This window comes from Podarcis bocagei, assembly GCF_964188305.1.
Source record: "Podarcis bocagei genome assembly, chromosome: 11".
NCBI lineage: Eukaryota > Metazoa > Chordata > Lepidosauria > Squamata > Lacertidae > Podarcis > Podarcis bocagei.
The window spans coordinates 33,747,752-33,763,436 of record NC_138136.1 but is presented as its reverse complement, the minus strand read 5'-3'; the positions used below and the strand labels follow the sequence as shown (position 1 = coordinate 33,763,436).

Genomic DNA, 15,685 nt, shown 5'->3' with positions numbered 1-15,685 from the left:
AGGATACAGGAATGCCACATAATCCAGGAATAACTTGTTGACCAAGCAAAGCTTAACCAGAACATGAGACCCTTTTATACTCCTCCTTGTCCAGGTGGATCCTAAAGTCAGTCAGAGTGGGTCCGAGGATCCTAAATTGCCTGGGTAGAAGCTGCAACATGCAATTCAGTAGCTCATCAACATGAGACCTAAAGCTCCAGCAGTTCATGAAGCTGGGTTGTCCAGAGCCCTGTACTGACTGTATTCAAGCAGCCTGTAACCATAAAAGTGCCAAGGCCAAGCTGTAATCTTGGATGGCTGTGCTGAAATCTGATATATTCTTTATAGTCAGTAGCTGAAGAGGAGAAGTGTGATCTTAACATTCAACAAGCCAAAGGTGCTGCTCTGTTGGCCAGACAAAGGCAGGAGGCCAGATTTCTTCTATTTTTACCAGGCCTGACCAAATCAGAGAGACTTTGTACTGCCTATCAGGTGCAGTAACTAATCTTGAACATCCCTGTTCCCTTCAACACCTGGAGGAGGGCTCTGAGGCACGAGATTAGCAGAGCGTGGCTAGAATGCAGCTTGAGATTCTGTGAGTCTCAAAATCCCTGACAATAAGAATACAGTATGTGCAAGCTGAGCTGTATTGATTAGAAAGCATGTTTGTCTTTAGGGACATTCCTCAACTTGTAGCACAATCTATGCAGATGCTGGTCCAGATAAAGGAGTCACCATGCATCTAGTTACTTGGATTCTCCTATATTGATAGAGTGATCTCTAGAGCAGTGTTTCCCAACCTTTTTTGGGCAAAGGCACACTTGTTTGATGAAAAAAATCTCGAGGCACACCACCATTACAGCCCCGTGACGTCAGCGCGCAGCGTCACGCCGGGAGGGATGCACGAAAGTGTAAGTTTCAATTTTTTCCCCTCCCCCTTGCCGGGGAACCTCCAAGCTTTGGTGGTGGGGGGGAGGAGGCACCAAAGCGAGGCAGGAAGGAGAGCGCGGCTTGGCTGGGTGAGCTTTGGCAGGGGCAGGGAATGAGAGCCGCGAGGCGGGCGCTGCGGACGGAGGCGCTGCCCGCCGAGCTCGCAGGCAGCCAGGCAGGCAGACGGCGAGAGCCCCGCGCTGGGCGGCCTCTCCTTGCCGCCGCCGCCCCGCCTCTCGCCGCCCAACTCGCCCGCCTCCCTCCAGGCAACATCTCGCGGCACACCAGGCAACATCTCGCGGCACACTAGTGTGCCGCGGAACAGTGGTTGGGAAACACTGCTCTAGAGGCTGTGTAATGCAATATGCTTTGTGTTATGTGCTGAAGTTCTCGCCCTGGGCCAGCAGGGGGATACTGTAGATAGTTATGCAAATAAGGGATCGAAAGTGACGTTCAGTGATTGGATAGTTTTAGAAAATTGTTACAGTTACGTTGTACTGGAGCTCTATATAAGCAGGCTGACTGAACTCTTCAGTTCAGTTCTGGCCTGTGAATAAACAAGAGCTGTTTGAAGAATTGCTGTGTCGTCTGATATGTTCACCCACAACTTAACACTTTGTGCAGTTTGTCCATACTTGTGAAGCTCATCTTCCTGCTGGGAGTGTGTTTAACTGAGGTGCTGGGAAATAAAGATGTTGGTTTGTAAACTAAATCCAAATTTATTTATTTATTTATTTATTTATTTGTTTATTTATTTATTTATTATTGGAAAACGAATAAAAAATATTATAAAATAATAAAAAATAAAAAATAAAAAATAAATAAAAACCCAAATTTATTTTTTTAAAAGCCAATGCTGAAGTCCAGACATTGCTGGCTAAAATCAGTGTTTGTCCAAAATTTATAGAGCGGTTATGTCATAGCTTCATTAAGTATGATGGGCAAAAGAGAGGATCTAATTGGAGTGCAGGAGCTCACCATGGTTTTCTTTAAGGTGACTCTTGCTTCATCCTCTAATATTGATAATACTTTTGTATTAATCGTTATGCCACCATACCATAGAAAAACCTGTGTTTTCCAGATTTTAGCTCTATTTTCTCTGAAATGCTGAAGTCTTAAAAATAATTAATATGTCATTTTATTTACTGGTTCTTTCTCTATCTTCTGGAAAAGGTACTGGGAGTGTACTGCAGCATAACAATTAAAGCAAGCCTAATCAATTTTTTAAAAAGTTAGGGATTCAGAAACATCCCAAAATTTTAACTCCAAAGGGGTTGGGCTTTTGTGAGCAGCCAGGTGGTCATGTGAGCTGGCCTTTAAGCATCTCACCCTTCCATTTCAGGTCATAATGTCCTCACCCTTCTTCCATATTACCTGATACACTGAGTGGTTCAGTAACTTGTCCTTGAGTAATACTCAGCTTGACCATGCGAATCTTGGGGGTAAGAGTGAGGGAGACCCTGAAGGAGGCCTCAGATAAAGACTATGTACACTCTAATCTGTTTGCAACAGAAAAATGTAGGGTTTTTTCCTGCCAATATGGAACTGTTCATGCTAGTTCTCAGAATGCTTTCAATCTAGATTGCTTCTAGATCTTGCCATCCACAAAGGGGTGTATGGTTACTTGATACACATTTGAAAAAAACAACCCTCCCCTTTATTAGGTTATTCATGCTGTTTTGTCCCCATACATGAAGGAGGAAGTGTGAATTGTAATCTTGGTGTACATTCACTCCCTCAGCATCACTGAGTTAGTGTGGATACACCTGGCCCCAATTGCCAGGGCCACTTAACATCTGTTTTCAAATGGACACACTGCAGAGTAATGCAGACTCAACCTGCAATGAGTTTTTATTTTTGGAATGAAACCATTTTCTCAAGAAGTGCTTTTCAGGGGCAAAAAAGATGCAGTAAATTTAGATTGTGTGTGGACTACATGGGGGGGGGAGTAGTCATACTCCATTGATTCTAGAACAAAATGTTGTGTCTGCACAGCCAAAGTCATGTGAAGCTAGTTAAATTCTGGCCAGGAAATTATTTTCTATTACTGTCATTTAAGGGGGGGGGGTCACTTTAAGAAAATTCAGTTGTTGTGAATGTAGTTTGCTTTACCAAGCTTTAACCAAATCCAGACTTTTGTGGGGACGGAAGAACTTGGCTTAACTCTTAATGAATAGCTGAAAAATCTTATGCATGTCCCTATCCCCCCATCTGCCCTGCCATTGAGGCCCAGTGTAGAAAAGCTGAAATCCTGAACAGAAACCATTTCTTCCTGTCCCGTTCCATTAGAAAAGTAAATAAATGACACAAAGCTGTTTATTCTCACAAGACCTCCGGTCCATTCTGTTGTGCAAACGTGTTTGGATAACGCTGATGAGCTGTCTACAGGACTGACCCACTTTTCATCCTCCAGAAGTGGATAAATTAATATTGTGGGGTTTATAAAGGATAAAGTGTCAGAGAAACCCGATTGCTATTTTAAACATATGAAATTGCAAAAATTAGCAAATAATGACAATGGAAGCAATAACTCTGAATTGCAGCAAAACATTTTATATTTAGTCTCTTACTTGGTGGGGGGGGGCTCAGTTTGGTTAAACAAGTAACGTTTTGATTTGGATTGAAAACTAGCTTGATATATTATAAGTGGGGGAAATCATGACTTAAAAATAACAACCCAAACTTTGTAGCCTTCCTTCATTGGCATAATAACATTATCTCAGGGCCATATTCAATCTATTTGAAGGTCTTGTCTTTTTTTCTCCTGGAAGCAAATTCTGCTGGGAGTCAACAGAGACAACTTCCACTTAAATGCATTGATGCCTGAGTTAAACATCTTAAAGCATCCATGGTCCAACAGTTTTCATCTATAGTTTAACTATTTTTAGCAAAGTTTACCCAATTATGAGTGGAGAATTATTCTGCATTTTAAAAGCCTTTGGCAAAATATTTTATAAACTGCTATTACTTTTGTGAGGTTTGTTGAGTAGAAAAGGAGTACAATCTAATAATTTACTTTCTTACTGAAACTCAGGCAATGCAAATGAGAGTAGGATTTTTGTCAGATTTGACAATCTCAAAGGACACCCTGTTTTCTTTTTATGTATTGCCCTCATTACACCCAGTTGGCATCCTGTTCACGCTATCAGTTTTAACCAATACATATAAGGTATGCTAAAAACAAACAAACATTGTAGTTGATGGGTGCAAGGAGATTTTCACAGCAGCAGCAAGAAACACATAAAATGTAATCCATGGAAATTTAGGGATAACTAAATCCATTGAAATGGGATGCAGGTGGCGCTGTGGGTTAAACCACAGAGCCTAGGGCTTGCCGATTAGAAGGTCAGTGGTTTTGAATCCCTGCGATGGGGTGAGCTCCCGCTGCTCGGTCCCTGCTCCTGCCAACCTAGCAGTTCGAAAGCATGTCAAAGTGCAAGTAGATAAATAGGTACTGCTCCGGCGGGAAGGTAAACGTGCACTGCTCTGGTTCGCCAGAAGCGGCTTAGTCATGCTGGCCACATGACCCAGAAGGGGTACGCCGGCTCCTTCAGCCAGTAAAGCAAGTTGAGCGCCGCAACCCCAGAGTCGTCTGTGACTGGACCTAATGATCAGGGGTCCCTTTACCTTTACCTAAATCCATTGAAATATGTGGGACCTCGGTGGTTATTTCCATATTAATTCACTGAGACTTTTCAAGCATGCTTACTTTTTTCCAGATTGCATCCACAGTATGTACCGTAAATCTTCAACAATATTTAGTTGAAAGCAACCTCAACTGAAATCACTGGGGCCTATTTCCAAGTAGGCATGTTCAGTTTAGGGTAGCAAAATACACAAGGTGGAGAGCAAAGGGTACAAAGAGGAGTCCTTTTTACAATGCATTTGGAGGGGGGTAACAATTGCTTGATGCAATTTCATATAACCTCCCTGCAAACAAATCAGGATGAATGCTCAATAAACAGAACATCTGGAAGGGGAGGGGGTTTGTTGGGAAAGAGCACCAGAAGAACTTTTATTACACAAACTGAATTTGCTAGCATGTGATGGAAGCCCACTTGAAAACAGCATCAGTTACTAGGTCTACCAGTTGAAAAATGGCAGAAAAAAATGTAAGGTTAAGCACTTAAATTGCAATCTCTTCACTGTTCACTGTCCTTGCCTATGAAAGTTTACACCCCAATAATTTGTTATAGCCAGTTTAGATGAAATATTAATTGTGCGAGTGCCATCAATGTGTGTGTTTTTTGTTCTGTTAATAATGGTCTCCCTTTTCTTGCCATGGGCCAAACAAAAATGTTCTCTCTAAAGCTGCTATTTGCATTTCAAGGGAATTTCCACTGGTGTGAAGACAGAATTTTCATTGATGCTATTGTCTCTCCATCCCAACATTGCAGAGGCTTCCTCTTAGCAACTATGTAGCTCAGGAGTCCCCAAACTAAGGCCCACCGGCCGGATAAGGCCCAAAGGACTTGTTTATCTGGCCTGCGGTGGCGCCTGCTGCCGCCACCCGCTCATACCAGCGCTGTGCTGCACAACTGCCCACTTCCGGGTCGGAGGAGCACCGGAAATAGTTTGTGCGCATGCACAAGCGTTATTTGCACATGCGCATTATTTCCGGTGCACATCCAGGTTGGAGGAAGCCCATGCACATGCGCTCCTCTGACCTGGAAGTGCACTGGAAATAGCGTGCGTGCACGCGTATGGGCACGTGCTCCCCACCCTCTGGCCCGCCGCGCAATCGGCGCTGGAGGCACTGGCACAAGGCGCTGTAAGTTTGCTGACCCCTGATGTAGCTTGATGGCAGAGCATCTCCTTTGCTTGCAGAAGGTCCCAGGTTCAATCCCTGGCATCTCCAAGTAGGTCTGGGAAAGACCCCTGCATAAATCCCCGAAGAGCCAATGCCATTGAGTGTAGATGGTGCTGAGTTAGATAGACCAGTGATCTGATTCAGTTTATGTACTTACATAACAAAAAAGTGCATATTAATTACACCCATGCAATGAAAGTTGCATGGTCCTAATGAGTCGTAGAGTGTAGACCAGCCAGAGATGATCACTCAGCCCTACGCTATTGTATGTATGTATACTGCCTTTCAGCTGAAGATCACAGGGTGGCTCATAACATAAAAACAAAAAATACATAATAATGACTTACTTTCAGGTACTCAGGTTCCAGGACAAATAAGCACCTTGGGTGACACTGACAGCCAAGAGATCTGGAAGGTTCAAAGGAAAGGTTTGGTGCCTCCCTCACTGATATTGCCAAAACCAGGAGAAAGTTGCAGATCTGATAATCTTTATACCAGCTGATGATGCCAAAATGTTCTTTGTGTCAGATGAATATTTTTATCTCTAATATTATTATTACTATTTATTAAATGTATTAGTTGCTTTTTTCTATGACAACTCAAAGTGACTTACAATACAGTACAGCTAAAGTGAAGCTCATCAAAAATTTGTTTGCCAGCTTTTAGCAGAAGTCAGTTATGGACAACACTGATTGGTCCTGTGACATCACAAAACCATCTCCCTTTCATTGCTGATGTAGTGCTATACCTTTTTAAAAAAAACACTACTATTGTGCTTCTTAAGACAAAATACATGGACAAACATATATTTACTAATCTAAATCTACAGGCCAAACTTTAAAAATAGGTGAGGTGAGATGGGTAGAAAGTGGAATAAAACTGATGGCGAATGGATCAGAATGAGAATCTTTGGTGTATATGTCTGCCTCTTTTGCAGAAAAGCCAAATGGAAGCCACTCACCAACAGCAGAAAAGAATGTTAACGCTACTCGGGGTAGACCCTTTGAAATTCATAGACATGACTAACTTAGATGCATTAATTTAAACGGATCAGCTTTCTATAAGACTAGCACCTGAATGTTTGCACCTGAGTGTTTCCATAAATCCTTTTTTGAACAGTTGATCAGTTATTTAAACGGCACAGAAGCTGGTTTAAAAGCAGCATCTTTCTCAGACAGCACAAACTGCCAGAGTCCCAAAATGATGTCACCCTGCTTGGATTAGTCACTGCCTGCAGCGAGCTCAGAAGTGCCAACTGCTATTAAGAATATTGGGTTGACCCTCTTTTCCATCCTTATGCTAGCAAGATTGTCATTGAAAACAATGGGAGTTCTGAGAGTGGGGGGAGAACAGAAGGAATAGTCTCTTTATTTTAAATAACTGTCACTGTGGCTTCTATGAATAGCAGCTTACCTTTCACTTCTCAAGGCTAGCCATTGATAACTTCCAGGTGTTACAGTCTGCAGTGGCAAAAAAGAAAAAGAAAAAGGAAAAAATCGAGTAACTGGGTACAGAGGCAGGGGATGGGGAGAATACATCAAATGTGCCGCCTTCCGGAAGTTATCGATGTATAGCTCCAATCAGCCCCAGGCATCATGACCAATGGTCAGGGGTGATGGGAGTTGTAGTCAAATAACATCTGGAGGGCACTACGTTGGCCATCCCTGTCATAGAGTCATCCGTCAGACACATACCAGTCAAACTTTCTCTTCCTGTACTTGCTACTTTTTATCCAACATGGGCCTTTCTTTTCCTGCCTGTGTTATTTAGATTGCAAGCAGGGTGCAGTACAGAGACTTGCAGACTCCCGGTACCGAATAAATGTTTAAGAACAGCAGCAAAACACAGATGGGGCAGGTATATCAGGCTAGAAAGCGATGAAGATGCTGTTTGTTTAAAGACACTGTTTTGTGCCTTAGGCATGTTCCAGTCAAAAACCCATTGAAAGTTGCTCGAATGACAAACATCACTGAAGTGAATGTGGCTGCAACAGGAGCAGGGCTTAGCAGCTGGAAATCAAAATGAAGGTGAATTCTAATGGTTATTTTTCACTGTAACATATTGCAGTCCCGGGTGATACCAATATCAGATATCTTCCATCCATGTGTGTTGACCGAGACTAGTTGTCCCAAGGTAGAAGAAAAGCTGTAGCTGTCTGAATCTGCTGTTAGCTGCAAAACATGGGATTTGGCTTTTTAAAAGGAAAATGAGACATTTCTTCACTGTTTTTTGGAGTAAAAAATGGGCAGGAGAAAACAATGAAAGAGCATGGTAATCAGACCCCATTATATCATATAAAAGTTAGCAAACAAGAAAAGGGGGGAAGGTGTTTAAAAAACAGCAGCAGGAAAGCTAGAGCCATTCACTGTGTATATTTGAAAGAGTTTCAGTGTATCTGGAAAGTAACAGAATTTCTATATCAAACAGTCTAGTTTTTGAAACTGATGCCTGAATATTTTCTGCCATAATAGCACCTGTGCAAGGCCTTTGCCTTGGGCAGCCTTAGCCGCCCACCCCTTTGTGATCCGTTGTTGTAGCCCAAGGTCTCTTGATACAATGGGAATTGTGCAATGCAGATGGAAGCAGGACTGAAGGTTTTCAGCTAGAAGTCAGGTGCCTTCAGCAAGAGCAAGAAAATGGCAGGGTGGCTGGAGCATTTTGCAGCACAGCAGTTCATGTTTACAGAGACATGAATGTGAGCAACAGTTCAAGATTAAGGTCGGGACCACTCAGCAAGCTCACAACCTGTCCATTTTTCTAACACTATTATAACAGTTTTCCATAATTGCTAAAACACATTTTTTTGTTTGCTTTCTTTCTTTTTTTAAAAAAAGAATGGGGCAGCTTTTGCATTGTTTCCTGCAAACATGATCAGCTAGTTTTAAAAGAGGAAGAAAGGGGAAGTCATCCTTATCTCATTTACATGGATGTGAGTTTCTCTTCACCCCACCCCCACCCCGGCCCACTTACTTGAAATTAAATTCTCAGGAGAAATGTGCTTCTTGATATAAGAGGAAATAATTTCTGGACAACAGCAGGGAATATAACTAAGGCTCTTCCAGACATTTTCTAATGTGAAGAATATACATTCAATTACACAAGAAATGTCTCGTGTGTTATACTTTCTTTGCTGTTGTATGGGGATAGAGAGTGTTCTGTTCCACAGGCAAGGCGTATAATTTGCCAGGGTTTTGAGTTCTGACCAGTTTACAGTATGTTAGATTCAGACTGTATGATCTCAACAGGAGAGCACAGAAAGGGAACAGACACAGAGGATCAGAAGCAGTCAGGGAACATTAACTGCATACATGCATAATTATTACTACAGTGACCTGATGGAAATTCTGCAAGGATTTCAGAAATACTTCTCATATCCTTAACTCTAGCTGTGTGACTGCTCAGCTGTAATATGAGGTATATAAAGAATCACATCCTTTTATTTTCTTGTGTGTGTGTGTGTGTGTGTGTGTGTGTAGCACACTTCCCTCAACTAATATGAAAATTAAATACAAACAAATGACCATTTATTTCTACAGGAACATTACCATACCTTGACAAACTGTAGAGCTATATAAAATTCAACAAAACATTTTTATATCAGCTGAAGCATAGAAGCTGCACGACCACAAAAGAATTCAATATTAAACTGTTTTGATTACTCCCTGTTCTGGTCTTTGTGTATATTTTAATTTGTCCTAATAGAAAAGTGTTTATTCACCAGGACTAAACATTCAGGCACTTCATGCATACCATAGTCTATGTATTATGGTGTATATTTTGACCAATTAAACAATTACATGACAATTTAGTGCTGCTGATGGATCAGATCAAAGCATTAAATGTGTGAAGTGTCTACAGATGCTAATATTAATAAATCACAATCCACTTGTCCATAGCTTTATGCTAGCCTGCCTCCACATAAGGTCAAACTAAAAAAGTTTTCTGACAAGTGCTGCATGTTTCCTTCTTTCTGTCTTGTTTCTGCGGCTGAATTTAGGCTAAGCTAAATGTTTAACAGAAGCAACGCAGAAAACCAAACAAAAAAGAAATCTACTAATTTAGCTTTAAAATAAAAGTTAAAGGGACAGAAGTGCCTTTAAATTGTGCAATAATCCTTCCAGTCCTTTTGCATCCCAAAAGACTACAAATGTGACCAGACACTGCAAAATGGCAAGTTGTTTATCAGTAGTCTGTGTTCCAAAGCGACACCTGTAAATTCCTTCTCTTTTTGCATCAGCAGAATTAAGATATCTATAAAAAACCCTCCAAGCCACTTTTCTGCATATTAATGCATAAATATGCATAGCAAAATGACCTGTCCCTCACCTTGAAGATGAGATACATTGCATCAGATTCTTCCCTGCCAATCTAGCTACTTTCTGTAGGACGTAGGAAATCTCTGCTTCATACCAACAGGGAATGATACCAGGGTGTTTGTTTTGTTGTTTTACAGTTAAAACATGGGCATTTAAGCCTTTGCTATCTCTTAGGCATTCAACTCACTTCAAGGATGCAGTGAAACAACAGCAATTTTCTAATGTCTATAAGATGTACGTAAATGTGATTAGCTCCTCCCTACTGTAGCTTCTTGAAAGTTAATTGTTTCTTTTATACCCATAAATGACTTTGGGAACCGTCTCTCACACAGTGATTCTGCTGTACACGCATACTGTTACTTGAAAATAAAATATATTATTTAATTGAAAATGCTTCCATTTACAACCGATTTTTTTAGAATTAACATGCCAGGCTACAGTCCCAGGGGTGTAGAAACACCCCAGGCAGAGGTGCAACTAGGGCTGAGCCCCAGAGCCAAATTCCACAGCCCCCAGAACACTAGGTGCCCCCAAATAACCTTGTAGAGTGCAGTGCACAGGGCCCACGGCAACACCTGGATTAGCATTCTGGGGCCCACTGGGACTGATGCTGGTCACTGCAGCTTCCTTCCTTCCTTCTTAAGTTTTACAAATATTTTATAAGGCAACCAGCCAGGCATGTACATGGTTTCAGAGACTTTAAATAGATTATCCCTTTTTAAAAGAACAAAATGGTGCTTATTCCCCAATATATGTGCAGCAGAAGCAAACTCCATTTTATTCCAGTAGTCATGATGGTGCTATGATTTAAGGAATGTTGGAGCAGTTGGGTAGCATGGAATGGTGGCAAGAGGGGGAGAAGAGGAATGTTAATTGTGGGCTTTACAAATGAAGTCAGAAGTCATACATATGGCTATCTAAAGCCCCTACCTGATGAAAAACCATTATCGTATTGGCCTGAATATAAGCCACACTTTCCCCCCAAATTCCAACCGTGAGTGCGACTTATATTCGCGACCTTACAAAAATTATTCAGTATGCAGCCAGGAGCATGGGGCAAACAGCACCAGGAACGTGACAAAGCGGCTCCCGCCTCGCTCGTAGTCCCCCATCTATGAGATATGAGGCATGCCTATTATTGGCAGTTTCCAAACACAATTGAATACATTTTTGTTTCAACAGCCTTTCCTAGCTGAATGAATGAGTTTCTGCCATGGGTGTTTATTTTGTTTTTTAGACATATTTACGTTTGTGGTTATAAAAAATGTTTTAATTGTACACTGCTTTGAGGTGTGGAAGGCTAATAATAATAATAATAATAATAATAATAATAATAATAATATACACATTTCATTGAGTGTGAGGCCAATTTAACTTAATAGGACTTCTGTCTAGACATGGATAGGGTTGTGCTGAAAGAAGTCTTGAAGAAACTACACCAGTCTCTGATATTATCTGTAAAATGGGAATAGCAGTGACCTCCTTTATGATATCATTGTAAGGACAAACAAAAGACAACAACAGATTACAAAGTTGGGTATTTTGTTTTATAGCTAGAACCTGGTTCTAAGCTTATAATCCAAGAGTTCCAGGTATCCTCTCTATTCTCCCAGTTTATATAATAAATAACTCCTTGAAGATCCAAAGTGGTGACTGGATTCTGTCATCAGAAAGATATGTGGGTGAGTAAGAATTTCTGTGTATCTTGTAAAACAGCTCGGCACTTGTACGTGCATGTGTAGAACTGCAAATGATTTTATGAGATTCTTGGGAATATGTGCCTGCTTATCTAAGAGAGAAAAGTGAACTAAGAAATATCTGTCTCCTGACTTCAGCCTTGCCTGCCAAGCTTTAAATGTTTCTTTGTGTATGTTTTCTTTCTTTCTGAAGTGTATGCTGTCTCATCTCCTTCAGTAAAACTGTTAAGCATTGGAGCACACTTCCAAATAACTGTATCGTGAAGAGGAACAGAAGAGGAGAATGTATCCTGTACTGTGAACCAAATGCACAGGGCCGGGATGGGGAACCTGAGACCCAGCTCCCAATCAGCCCAAATGAGCAGGGCCAATGGTCAGGGATGATGGGAATTGTAGTTCAAAACATTTGGAGGGCACTACGTTGGCTACCTCTGGTCTAAAATCTAGTCAAATATGGCCAAATAATACCTTCAAGAAATTCACTGGACATACCCACCCCAGGTTGATTATCCTGATAGCTGGACCAAGATCACCCAGTGATTCTGTTGCACAGCAGCAGAATACAGCAACAAGCGTAAGCCTGCCAAAATTGTGCACACAGCCCATTTACAGTGCCTAGTAACACTGCACCAAAAAAGTAATACCCTGCAAAGCAAAAGGTGTAGAGAGGGGGCTAAGGACCTAGTAAATACAGTGGTACCTCAGGTTACATACGCTTCAGGTTACAGACTCCGCTAACCCAGAAATAGTGCTTCAGGTTAAGAACTTTGCTTCAGGATGAAAAGAGAAATCGTGTTCTGGCAGCGTGGCGGCAGCGGGAGGCCCCATTAGCTAAAGTAGTGCTTCAGGTTAAGAACAGTTTCAGGTTAAGAACGGACCTCCGGAACAAATTAAGTACTTAACCCAAGGTACCATGATGCGTTAAATACAAAGCATGTTGTGAGTGATTATCCTCAAACACAGCGTGCAGGAAGGGGAGGTTTAAGCCTTCACTCACGAAACTTCATATCGGTGAAACTTGTTGTGGAGGTGGGGGTGGGGAGTGATTAGCAAAATCAATCCTCCTGGCAAACAGGGAATATCCCCTTACTCAGGGGTCAGCAAACTTTTTCCACAGGGGGCTGGTCCACTGTCCCTCAGACCTTGTGGGGGGCTGGACTATATTTTTGGGAGGGGAATCCCCCCCCAACTCTCCCCTCCCTTCTCCACAGCACTGGACGAGCCCCAGTGGCTGCTTACCTGTGCCTTGCGAGCGGCAGGAGCTGGCGGTGGTGGAGGGACCTTGAGCGGCATGAAAGGGCTGGCTCTGGAGAGGGGCTGCTTAAAAAGGCGCTCAGTCAACAAAGCCCAGCCCCCTTCCTCCTCTAGGCAGGGCAGGGAGAAGCCAGGAGCAGGGAGAGAGGAGGTGCCACCGTGATGTGTGTGTGTGTGTGTGTGTATGTGTGTGTGTGTGGGGAATGGTGCAGCCCAAACAATCAAAATCCCCACGCTGATCAACGTGGCGATTTCCGGACCGTCCATGGGCTGGATCCAGAAGGCAATTGGGCCGGATCCAGCCCCCGGGCCTTAGATTGCCGATCCATGCCCTTACTCATATTTAGGACATTCCACAACTTTCCTCAGCAGAGTTTCTTTCTTTCTTTTTAGAAATATAAGTGGCTCACATAAATGTAAACTAAGCTTTAGTAATAAAGAAAACGGTAACAAAATAACATAATGAGAGAAACTAAATACAACAGCGCGAGGCAAGTCTGAGGCAAGAAAAGAAGAAGAGACAGTTGGTCCCTCTTAACTGAAACTTAACGGAACACACTGAAGGGAGGGGCTGATTCCAGAGCGTAACAAACAAGCCCCGCCCACCAGATAACAAACATTCTGCTGATCAAATTAGGCCCCAGTGTTTTTCTTACAGGTTTAAGCCTTCACTCACCAACCTTCATATCGGTCAAAATCCCCCCACATGGCAATTAGCATTGAGGGGAAAATTCCAACAGATGCCCATGGGTTCTGTTTTGTAAGATGCAGGTGGTACAGTGTAACCAAAGTGCTGTCCTGCGTTGATCTCTGAAACTAAGCCTAAGGAAAGGAAATGGCCAGTCAGATATCAGGGTAATCTGGAAAAACAGGGTCTATAGAAGAAGCTGAAGGCAATCACAGAAAGACCTATCAAGTGCAGGCTTGCTCTTGTAGCAAGGTAATGAGACAAAGACAGGGTCAAACACAGCAAAGCAGTCGAAGAGCAGGCTGAATGCTTCTCAGCAAAGTCTTTGCAGGGAGTTGAGGTAGGGTCAGCCCACTCATGAGGCAAGGTGAGGCAACTGCCTTGGGCACCAGGATCCACAAGGGCAGAAAAGCCGGCCTCCAAGGAAAGCACTGCCTGCCACTGCTGCAATGACAGCGCCAGCTGCAGTGTACTCCATGGAGGCTAGATCTGCCACCTCGTTGGCAGCCCCCATCATACTGCCTCTACAGTGGTCTCTCAGCAAAAAGGAGGTCTGCTGGTCTCCCCCCCCCCCCCGGATGAAATGATGGGGGCTGTCCTTTGGGGGTCTCTTGGGCATTGCACCCACTTGATGTAATTCAGGGTGGGCCCTTTCTCCCACCACAATGGCTTTTGATTCCCACTTCAACCATTGGGCAAGGTTTTTTTTACTGTATTTTAATATTTGGTTGGAAGCCGCCCAGAGTGGCTGGGGAAACCCAGCCAAATGGGCGGGGTATAAATAATAAATTATTATAATATTATTATTATTGTTGTTGTTGTTGTTTCGACCCCACCATCCTTGTTCTCAATATAGATATTTAGTCCCCCTTGTTCCCAATGTAGATCTTCACTCACTCCTTCTTTCCACCATTTTGTGGTTTAGCTCAGGTGCCAAAAGGTCTTGGGCCAGCCTTGGGTCCAGTCAGAGTGGGGAGATGGCTCAAGAAACTGTGTTGCTAAAGAGCTGCATTGTTCCAGCAACTAAGTCTTCAGTTGGGAGCTTATGTTGTCTGCACAGCTGCAGCAGGTTAGCTCATCCTTCAAGGTTCCCTGCTTCTGAGACATCCTTTTTTTCCTGAGGAGGTCCCTAATTCTGGTTCTTCTGATCTTAGAAGCATGTGTTCTCTTGATGGGTGGCTGCCTGTGCCTGCATCTTCTAATGCTCGGCATTTCCTGTGCCTGGGAGGTAGTTAAACCTTCTTTTATGCTACAGGCAAGGCAGCTGCTGCAGGTGAGTTAGAAACTTTGACATCACTTCTCTGAAGATGCTTTAGGTGTATAGGGTAGTCAGGAGACCCATAATGTCTTCAGACTTCATCTGATGAGGAATTGGACTGTGTCAGGTATGACTGATATACAGATAGTGTCATTATATGGTTTACTCACTAGGTGGTATGGGGCTTAGTTTTAACCGCATAGAATGAGGGGTTTGCTATGTGCTTCTCTTTAAAGAGAGGCAATAAACTTAGCTTCTAGCTACCTGTCTTGGTGTGTCCTCTAACTCTTCGATGGCACATACTCTTTCTGACACTTTTGTTATGTGTCTTTCTTAATCTGCTTCTCAAAGTTTAAGCAAAAACAGTTAACCTGGACAGACAGTAAATTGCTTACAATACATAGCAGCTACCTTAAAATAGATAAAGTGAAAATAGAAAAAGTTTTGCCTGCTTTCCTTGTGGAAGCCATTGGTTTAATTTGAGTTTTGCCTAAGCTGGATGGCTCAATTGGTTAGAGCATGATGCTGATAACACCAAGGTCGCAGGTTTGATCCAGCGAAATATTCTTGCATTTCAGGGAGTTGGACTAGATGATCCTCAGGGTCCCTTCCAACTCTATGATTCTGTGATTATAGAGCAGCCTGCTTACCTTTCATACATTCAGCAAGGATGGAATACTTGCTTGTAAATAAAAGGGAAAATATGAGATATTAAAACAGCATTTTGTATTAGAAAATATTAAAAAGCAATAG

The 15,685-nt window shown here is 42.6% G+C and overlaps 1 long non-coding RNA gene across 4 annotated transcripts; it reads right to left on the bottom strand.

Moving 5' to 3' along the window:
- Positions 1-3,440: 3,440 nt before the first annotated feature.
- Positions 3,441-14,381, bottom strand: LOC308597612. Of its 4 annotated transcripts, none has more exons than XR_014013079.1 (4): positions 13,667-14,381; positions 7,133-7,179; positions 6,067-6,217; positions 3,441-3,689 (listed from the first exon to the last, which is right to left on the bottom strand). It is a non-coding gene; the product is annotated as an uncharacterized lncRNA (long non-coding RNA). The 4 variants fall into 4 exon arrangements; XR_014013080.1 differs by lacking the exon at positions 13,667-14,381 and adding an exon at positions 12,972-13,550 and having other exon boundaries at positions 3,441-3,686; XR_014013081.1 differs by lacking the exon at positions 13,667-14,381 and adding an exon at positions 12,972-13,548 and having other exon boundaries at positions 6,067-6,127.
- Positions 14,382-15,685: the final 1,304 nt, after the last annotated feature.